Consider the following 10,117-nt stretch of genomic DNA (forward strand, 5'->3'; position numbering starts at 1 on the left):
GGCGTGAGCCACTGCGCCCGGCCTTCTTTTTCTTTTTAGACAGAGTCTTGCTGTGTCACTCTGGCTAGAGTGCAGTGGCATCATTATAGCTCACTGCAAGCTCAAACTCCTGGGCTTGTGTGATCCTCTTGCCTTAGCCTCCTGAGTAGGTAGGACCAGAGGCACTGCCACCACACCTGGCTAATTTTTCTATTTTTTGTAGAGACAGGGTCTCTTGCTCAGGCTGGTCTCGATCTCCTGACCTCAAGCCATCTTCCTGCCTCAGCCTCCCAGAGTGTTAGGATTATAGGCGTGAGCCACCGTGCCCAGGCGTATAGCACATTTTTGAACCTTTTAATAGTGGAATGACATAGATAGGGTGTATTTGAGTTTTAGAAGTGGCCAACAGCCATTTGCAATCATCTTCACAAGTATGGTGGTTAGCCTAATTATTATTCACAAAATATGGTTAGGAAATAATAAGATTGGTTTTCTTATATGTCACATAAATTGTCTCTGAAGGCAATTCCAAAAGAGAAATTTTAACACAGTTTTGAGCAGTTTATGTATTATCGACATAAGTGAAGATCTCAAGATGACGGTTTTGAAAGTGATAACACTTGGCCGACTATTTAGTTCTGTTATAATAAGAAAAAAAGACTCATCCCATTATTTACTGTAGGATTCTGGTATTGCAAAGAAACAAAGACATTTTAGAGGAACCAAAATAAATAGTTTGATTTGGTGTGCTGACCATTTGCTCATCAAAAATAATTGTAAATTGGTTGATAATAGCTAGAAATAGCCCTTCGAATTGAAAGATAGTTCAGGAAATGACAGCTAATGGAACAGACTGAAATGTGAGAAAGCAGAGAGGTCACCTTTTAAGGACTTACTGCTAGAGTCTTGAGACAAATGGTGAGATGTAATTTTCTACTCTTTGGTATCTATTTCATGCCCACATTACCTAAATTTCTCTGGCTCAGGTTTAATCCAATAATTTTTCATCATAAAAATTATATGCTCATGATAGAAAAATAAACATTTAAAATGACCTAGTTAGATATGGTCAGATATCTGGTTAGATATGGCAGATTTAAGCCTTACATATATCTGTACTCCATTGTAATGATATTGAAGGTATAATAAACTCACAAGAACAAAGCATATGAGATACATCAATAAAAGTTTGGAAGATACAAGAAGAATGGACAAGTAGTAAATGACTTAAGAATGCAAAAAGCTGATTCCTAATTTCAACAAGAAGTAGAACCTGAGAAAGTTTCTAGAAGCAAACATATCAGATACTGCAGAAAACTGGGGTACAGTGTGAGTCTGAAAAGAGAAGCAGGTATATTAATTTTAAGATACTAAATTCTAAATACTTTGTTTTAAAATGGGAAATATGACAGTTTTAGTTTTGTTTTATTTAGTTTCACATCTATAAACATATGGGAGAAGAGAGAAGTGCCAGTTCTACTCTTTTGGCTTAACAATTATTTATATTTTACAGAAGACAGAGATGTCTGTTTAAATATTCTTAATAGGATAACAGATTACTAAGGAAACCAAATAGAATTACAGACTTTTTAGAGGTTATACTTGTTTTCATAGGATGTTAACAACACATTTTCATGTCTGGATTATGGATAAGGATCCACTATTGGAAATAACGTTTGCAAAGACTGTTCTGTGACGTAGATCATTACTTGCTTTCTTGCTGCTCTAAAAGAAGGGATGTTTTCTTCATCTTGATGGACTTCCTTTCCACAGCAGTTCGAAGGGCCTGGAGTATTAAAGCAAACCATTGGAATTCCACTAGGTAGAAAAAAAAAAGCAGGCTTGAAAGGCATAAAGCTTATAATATGGAAATGAAAATGTCAGATAATTTTAATAAATGGGATATAAAACATGTAATGTGCTATATCTAAAGTTTGAAACTTTATAAGGAGCAGTTGGAAGCCCAGCTTTCTTTTGTAAGTTCCTGCAATCAGGGAAATGCTTCTCTCTTCCCCTGGCAAAAGCAGCAGGAGGTTTTTTTCCTCTGGAGAAACTAACCAAAGTCTCTGGTTTAGGGACATAGTCAGATGAGGGCCAGTGCTATACTGAAAATGGGAAGGCACAGTGACATCTGCATGTTGAATTGGAGATCCATAGTCCCTGTATCTAGGTTGGGTCTCTGAACATTGGCACCAGGTTTATGCTATCCAGCCAGTAGACCGGAGGCTCACTCTCTGGGCAAAATGATTAACCCATGGTAAAGAATCTAAGAACATTGACATTTGTGTTTCTTGAATGAAATTTCTGCCTCCCTCTGGAGAGGCCCACCTATCCATAACCATGCTGTTCTTCATAGAGCTTCCAGGCAATTTTATAGCGCTTCACTCTCAACAACCATGGAGAGGCAAGTACTACCAGATATTTGCGGAAAGCATCTAACAAAAAAGAGAGCAAAGCAAACAGATGAAATGAATATGGCTGAAACAAAGCAAATGTAGGGAACAGAGAAAAATCTTTAAAAACCCAAACCTGTATTAATACACAGGCACACTTAGGAGCTATTGCAAGTTCCAGTCCACCGCAATAAAGTAAACATTGCATAAAATGAGTCACACAAATTTTTTGGTTTCCCAGTATATATAAGTTATTTTTTACACTATACTGTAGTCTATTAAGTATGCAATAGCATTATATCTAAAAATGTACATACCTTAACTAAAAAACACTTTATTGCTAAAAAAATGTCAGTGATCATCTGAGCCTTCAGCGAGTCATAATCACTTTGCTGGTAAGAGGGGCTTGAATTGATGTTGATTGCTACTGACTGATTAGGGTGGTGGTTGCTGAAGGCTGAGGTGGCTTTGACAGTCTCTTAAAATAAGACAACAATGGCATTTACCTCATTGATTGACTCTTCCTTTCACAAAAGATTTCTCTGTAGCACGTGATGCTGTTTGATAGCATTTTCCCAGAGTAGAACTTCTTTCAAAATTAGAGTCAATGCCCTCTCAAACCCTGTCACTACTTTATCAACTAAGTTTATGGAATATTCTAAATCCTTTGTCATCATTTCAGTAATGTTCCCAGCATCTTCACCAGGAGTAGATTCTCTCTCAAGAAATTACTTTCTTTGTTCATCCCAAGAAGGAACTCCTCATCTGTTTAAACTTCATCATGAGATGGTAGCAATTCAGTCATATCTTCAGCCTCCATTTCTTGTTCTTTTGCAGTTTCCATCACATTTGTAGTGACTTTCTTCACTGACATTTTGAATGCCTCCCAAGTTATCCGTGAGGGTTGTAATCAATTTCTTCCAAATTCCTGTTAATGTTGATATTTTCACCTCCTTACATGAATCACGAATGTTCTTAATGGCATCTAGAGTGGTGAATCCTTTCCACAACGTTTTCAATTTACTTTGCCCGGACCTGTCAGAGGAATCACTATCTATGGCACTTATAGCCTTAAAAAATGTGTTTCTTAAATGATAAGACTCGAAAATCGAAATGACTCCTTGGCCTATTGGCTGCGGAATGGTTGTTGTTAGCAGACCTGAAAACAACATTAATCTCCTTGTATATCTCCATCAGAGCTCTTGGGTTGTCAGCTGCATTGTCAGTGAACAGTAACATTTTGAAAGGAATCCTTTTTTTCTGAGCAGTAAGTCTTAACAGTGGGCTTAAAATATTCAGCAAATCATGCTATAAATAGATGTGCTGTCATCTAGGCTTTGTTGTTCCATTTGCAGAACACAGGCAGAGTAGACTTAGCATAATTTTTTTTTTTTTTTTTTGAGACAGAGTCTCACTGTGTTGCCTGGACTAGAGTGCCGTGGCGTCATCCTAGCTCACAGCAACCTCAAACTCCTGGGCTCAGGCAATCCTCCTGCCTCAGCCTCCCGAGTAGCTGGGACTACAGGCATGCGCCACCATGCCCAGCTAATTTTTTTCTATATTTTTTTTTAGTTGTCCAATTAATTTCTTTCTATTTTTAGTAGAGACGGGGTCTCACTCTTGCTCAGGCTGGTTTCAAACTCCTGGGCTCAAACAATCCGCCCGCCTCGGCCTCCCAGAGAGCTAGGATTACAGGCGTGAGCCGGCCGACTTAGCATAATTCTTAAGGGCCCTAAGATTTTTGGAATGGTCAGTGAGCATTGGCTTCAGCTTAAAGTCACCAGCTGCACTGGCCCTGAGCAAGAGAGTCAGCCTGTCTTTTGAAGCTTTGAAGCCAGGGATTGCCTTCTCTTCTTAGCTGTTAAAGTCCTTGATGGCATCTTCTTCCAGTATAAGACTGTTTCATCTACAACTGAAAATCTGTTTAGTGTAGCCACCGTCATCAATGATCTTAGCTGGATTTTCTGGATAACTCACTGCAGCTTCTACATTGGCACTTGCTGTTTCACCTTGCACTTTTATGTTACAGATATGGGCTCTTTCCTTCAGCTTCATAAATTAACCTATGCTAGCTTTAAACTTTTCTTTTGCAGCTTCCTTACCTATATGCCTCCATAGAATTGAAGAGAGTTAGTGCCTTGCTCTAGATTAGGATTTGGTTTAGGGAAATGTGACTGGTTTGTTCTTCTATCCAGACCACTAAAACTTTCTCCATATTAGCAATAAGGCTGTTTTGCTTTCTTATCATTTGTGCGTTCACTGGGGTAGCACTTTTAATTTCCTTCAAGAACTTTTCCTTTTCATTCACAACTTGGCTGTTTCGTGCAAGAGGCTTACTTTTGGCCTATCTCAGCTTTCAATATACCTTCTTCGCAAAACTTAATCATTTCTAGCTTTTGATTTAAAGTGAGAGACATGTAACTGTTCCTTTCTCTTGAACACTTAAGGGCCATTGTAGGATTATTGATTGGCCTAATTTCAATATTGGTTGTGTCTTAGAGCTGTGGTCCCCAACCCCCACGCCGTGATATGGTACTGATCCGTGGCCTGTTAGGAACCGGGCCACACAGCAGGAGGTAAGCAGTGGGCGAGGGAGCAAGCAAAGCTTCATCTATATTTACAGCTGCTCTCCATCGCTTGCATCACCACCTGAGCTCCACCTTCCCCCCATCCTGGCCTGTGGAAAAATTGTCCTCCATGAAACCCGTCCCTGGTGCCAAAAAGGTTGGGAACCGCTGTTCTAAAGAATAGGAAGGCCCAAGGAGAGGGAGAGGAATGGAGGAACAGGAGGTTGGTGGAGCAGTCAGAACACACACATTTATCAGTTAAGTTCTCTGTGTTAAATGTGGGTGTGGTTTGTGGTGCCCCAAGACAATTACAACGGTAATATCAGAGATCACTGATCATGAATCACTATAACAGATACAAGAATGAGAAAGTTTGAAGTATTGCCAGAATTACCAAAATGTGACACAGAGACACACAGTGAGCACATGCTGTTGGAAGAATGGCACCAATAGTCCTGCTTGACGTAGAGTTGCCACAAACTTTCAATTTTTTAAAAAATGCAGTATCCGTGAAGCGTAGTGAAGTGCAATAAAACAAAGTATGCCTGTATTCAGAGAGATGATTACAGCATCTGTGAAGCAAGAAAGTAATATTAAGTATCCAAAGAAAAGCAACTAGAAAAAATTGTAGAAACAATTTTAAAAAATCAATAGAAGTGTTGAATGCTGTGGTTGAAAAAAATGGAAATGTAGTAGTAGTTGGACAGGGAAATGGTGTGGATAGAATTATTTTGTTTGCTTTTCTAAATGGGAGAAATAACGGTATGAAGGATCACTTGATAACTGTGGTCATAAATCAACCTGTGGCCATTCAGATGTTTTGCTTCTCAGGGTCAGGTAAAGTTAAGCTTTACTGTGATTGAGGTTTGGCCAAGTAAGTACAGTGCAGAGAGGGGTAAGGAAGTTCAGACTGTGTCAAAGGGGGTGATTATCTTGACACATAATGGAATATAAACTGGATTAGGTGGACAAAAGTGAGATGAAGGAGAGTGAAAAAGTGGTAGGTAGGGCCAATGATTTAAAAGTCCCAACACAGTGAAAGTGAGTTCTAGAGAAAGGTGAATAGATAGGAGATAGTGAATAGGCAATGGGGGAAAATTGAAATCAGGATTTGGAAGGCATTTCACCTATGTTCTGGTTTAATAACATACCAACTTTATGAAGGTTATTTTTGATTTCTCCATTTTAGATATGGGGAAATTCTGTTCATAGAGATTAAATAACTTGACCAAGGGCATACAGCTGGTAAATGGCAGCGTTTGAATGAAAAATTAAATTTATTTATTTTTTAACTCCAAAGCCTTTGTGCTATACCAGCTGCCTCTGATTCATGATGGTTTCCCCTAGACAAAGGATAATAATTATTACGACTGAAAATGTTTGTATTTTATTTGTTTTACATTTCCAGGCTTATTATAGCATGCAAATTTTAAAAAAGCATTCAGAAAACATTTATAATTTATAATTTTAACATCTACTTTGTTTAAAAACAAGGGGCCTTTAAAGTGTGGTTTTAAGTGATTTTTGCTTCAATGTTTCAAAGTGCATAAGCATTCACATGTCAGCATTGAGTAGGCTGTTAGCATGGAGTGAATTTCACCTGATCCATTTACAGTACTATAAAATTTTGTCTGTGTTAAGGAGATCCTTCATTTTCCTACGCTTAAAATGATTTAAGTTGATCCCTACTTAATGATAAACAATGATGTTCTAAAGTAAAGAACTTAAGGTAATTTTGATTATCTCTACTTCAGAAAGCTTCAAGAAAATTTACTTAGGCTCTAACTTGAATTGTAGTAAGGATTTTATGGTTTAGTAGAGGGAAAAGTGACATTTTAAATTGAAGGTTTTTCACCCTAATAATTAAAATAACAATACTTATCAGACTTTCACAATACTGCAAACAAACAAAACCAAACTGCATGGGCTGTTTTTGGTTTTAATTACATGGAGCCCTTTCCAGCAGTACTTCTATATAGAGGCTTGATTGAAATAGCTGCATAAAAACCCTGAGCAGAGGGTTTTTCTTTGCTGTAATTACATTCGTGCAGTGACTCATACTTTCTTAATGCCTAGATTTTATAATTCAAAGGAAAATGTTCCCTTGAAATTTGAAAGCCTGGAAGACTCAAAAGTTGTTGTTTTTTAAAAAATTTGTTATTACTACTACTGTTACTACTACTACAACTACTAGTCCTCTGAGGAGTATTTTATTGAGGTGATTTGATTTCACTCATGCTAGCTCCAGTATTGGGGAATTTTCTCACTCGACATCAATGGAGAAAGCATCCCACAGATATCCAGCATAGGGATAGGCTGTTCTAGATTCAGGGACTTCAGCAGCAGAAACTTGAGGCTTTCACTCTGGTATTTACCACTGGTATGACTCACTTTCTTTGAAATGTCTGCTGACTTTTGACTTTGTTTCTCTTTCCTTCATCAGCTGAAAGATTTTTTTTCTGAATTTACTAGTTCATATTCCCAAGAGAGAGAACCTGGCTGCCTCTGCTAAGAAACATACCTCTGTATGGTAATGTTTCTCTCCTACTTCTGGGGAGGTCATTTCAGATTGACAGCAAGGCTGGGGGATAGTCCTTTGCAAACATCTGGCTGGTACCTGTCCCGTTTTGGGTAATAGGGTGTGTTGTGGATGCTGGAGCAATTACCAGTTTTGCCTGAAGCAGGTCTTCACCATGCAGCTTCACTATTTTGTTAGAAGCCCTTGGAAATTTGTGAAATATTTGACACACATGAAAAAAAAAAAAAGACAACTATTGATCAGCTGTACAATAGCTATTCTTTCCACCACTCTGCTTTCTTTCCCCCAATATTGTTCAGCTCTCTCTGAATAGTCACGATGTTAAAGGGAGGCCAGGGAGAATCTTGTTCCAAAGACAAATGTCCTTGTCAAAGGATTGGTTTAGGTGTGGCCATGTGATGTAATTCTGGCAAAAGATACTTGAGAAAATGAATGCTAGGAGCTTTTTTGTGAATCATTTGCTTGCTTTTGGTAAGAAATACAAGGCTTTTTTTTACCTGGGGATATTTTTTATTTGCATGAAATGCTTAGAATTACAGTAGTCATGTTATGGTCACGAGAGGAATCCGTTAAGAGGCCATCCACCATGCTGTTGGCAGGACAGAAAGTTGAACACACTCTTGGTCTTACTAGTGATGCTGAGCCACTACATGAACCAACCCTGGAACTGCTCTGATGTCAGGTGGGAAATTACATTGATACAATGGCAGCCCCTAAGTGTTCTACCAGGCAAGCTATCCCAGAGGTAGGGGAACCAAAAGTTCCCACAGACCAAATTCAAATCCTCAAATCACATGGTTTGCCAAGTCAATTTAAAGCACACAGTGAGAAGCAAAAGGAAAGAATTTGGTAGGTCAGCACGCTTGGATAGATGCAAGCAGGGTGGAGGGGGCCACGACAGCTAATCCTGCGTGCACAGTGTTTATATGTCCTGCTTCTTTTTCTGCTGCAGATGCCTTCCCTGCCGATGGTGTGGTTACAAGGACCAGAGTTGAGGTTTGGGCAAGTCTCAGAGATGGCAGGTTCCCCAAGCTAATGACGCCCACTTGCTGTATCTGAGAAACACTGGGACAAATATGCCTGGTCAGTGGCCGTGGCTTGCTCTTTAGCCCAAAACACAGTCATGAATTCTATTTGTGTTTTTTGGAGAACACATGGAGCAGGAATGAGTGTCAGCAGTTGTTCTTAACCAGGGCTATTTTGTCCCCCAGTGTATATTTAGCAATGTCTGGAGACATTTTCGACTACCACTACTGGTGCATGCTATTGGCATCTAGTGGGTAGAAGCCAGGGATGCTGCTAAACTTGCTACAATGAACAAGACAGCCTCCCAAGGCAAAGAATTATCTGGCCCAAAATGTCAATAATGTCAAAGTTGAGAAACTTGGGTTGAATTAATACCTCATGAATATTAAGTGCTTATGCATATTTAGTGTATACTGGATATTTAGTGTTTCTTGTATATTTAGTATATCATGAACATTTATTACCCAGGTGGCTTACAAATATTAGATATTTCTTGATCTTCCATCTCTATCAATGTGTAACATATACACAATGTTCTTATTATACTTACATAGCCTATGAATTCTGCACATGTCTAACAAAATGTTGCTTACTAGCTACTCATATATCCTTAAAACATCTTAGAAGGACTGAATATTCTCAAAAGCAATTTCACATTACACTAGCCCTGGAATTTCTAACAAGAAATAAGATGATAAATGTCCTGATTATTGAAGCTACTTTTAGTTGTATTTTCGTTGACTTGCAGCTTAGAGTATCCTAGCTGGTTCACACATAAAGTCAATAGGAAAAAGTATTCTAAAGATAAATGAAGCAAGAACTTAAACTACAATTATAAGTTTCCTAAATGGTAATATAAGCATCAGATACTACAGGATTGTGATTCCTACGTTAATGTTATGCTTGTTTGATTGTTCTGTTTACATTCAAGCAACTGTAGGCATGGTGTCTATCATGAGGGTTCAGTATGTTCAGAAATTCACATTTTTTTATGATTGGAACAATTTTGGTTTGGTGAACTTCAGTGCACTTTAAAAAGATTTTTTTAGTTGGCTCAATGTCTATTAATAGAGTAACGTTAGAAATTTATAGCTTCTTGTATTTTTATTAATGATAATTTTATCTATATTTTAGTGCTTTAAAAGATTATGGACATTTTATGGAAGTTGTTCTTGAGGCACTTCCATTAAAGGGGAAATTTTTTCACATATATGAAATTAAACTAAGATTGTAGAAACATTTAAAATTAATATAAGAAGATTGTTATTGAGGAGCTATTTCAAAAGAGAATTATTTTCAAATGCTGATGATATATTCCTCTTCATTTCTTTTAACTTTGTACCCTTTTTATGATGGTAACTAATATTTTCTCAAATAAAAATAACACATAAAGAAATGATAAAGTATGGTAGGCAACTAAAACTATTTGATAAAAGGCTAAAGTAAGAAAATTAAGAATAAGATGTCTTTTTGTTTTGTTTTGTTTTGAGATAGAGTCTCACTCTACTGCCCTGAGTAGAGTGCCATGGCGTCATCCTAGCTCACAGCAACCTCAAACTCCTGGGCTCAAGCGATCCTTCTGCCTCAGCCTCCCGAGTAGCTGGGACTACAGG

General features: G+C 38.0%; 1 protein-coding gene across 1 annotated transcript in view; it reads left to right on the top strand.

Moving 5' to 3' along the window:
* The window catches only part of ADAM22 (ADAM metallopeptidase domain 22), a 241,994-nt gene that overhangs the window by 118,440 nt on the left and 113,437 nt on the right, over positions 1-10,117 (top strand). The window lies entirely within an intron of this gene.

This window comes from Propithecus coquereli, unplaced genomic scaffold, assembly GCF_000956105.1.
Source record: "Propithecus coquereli isolate 6110/MARCELLA unplaced genomic scaffold, Pcoq_1.0 Scaffold199, whole genome shotgun sequence".
In the NCBI taxonomy this organism is placed as follows: domain Eukaryota; kingdom Metazoa; phylum Chordata; class Mammalia; order Primates; family Indriidae; genus Propithecus; species Propithecus coquereli.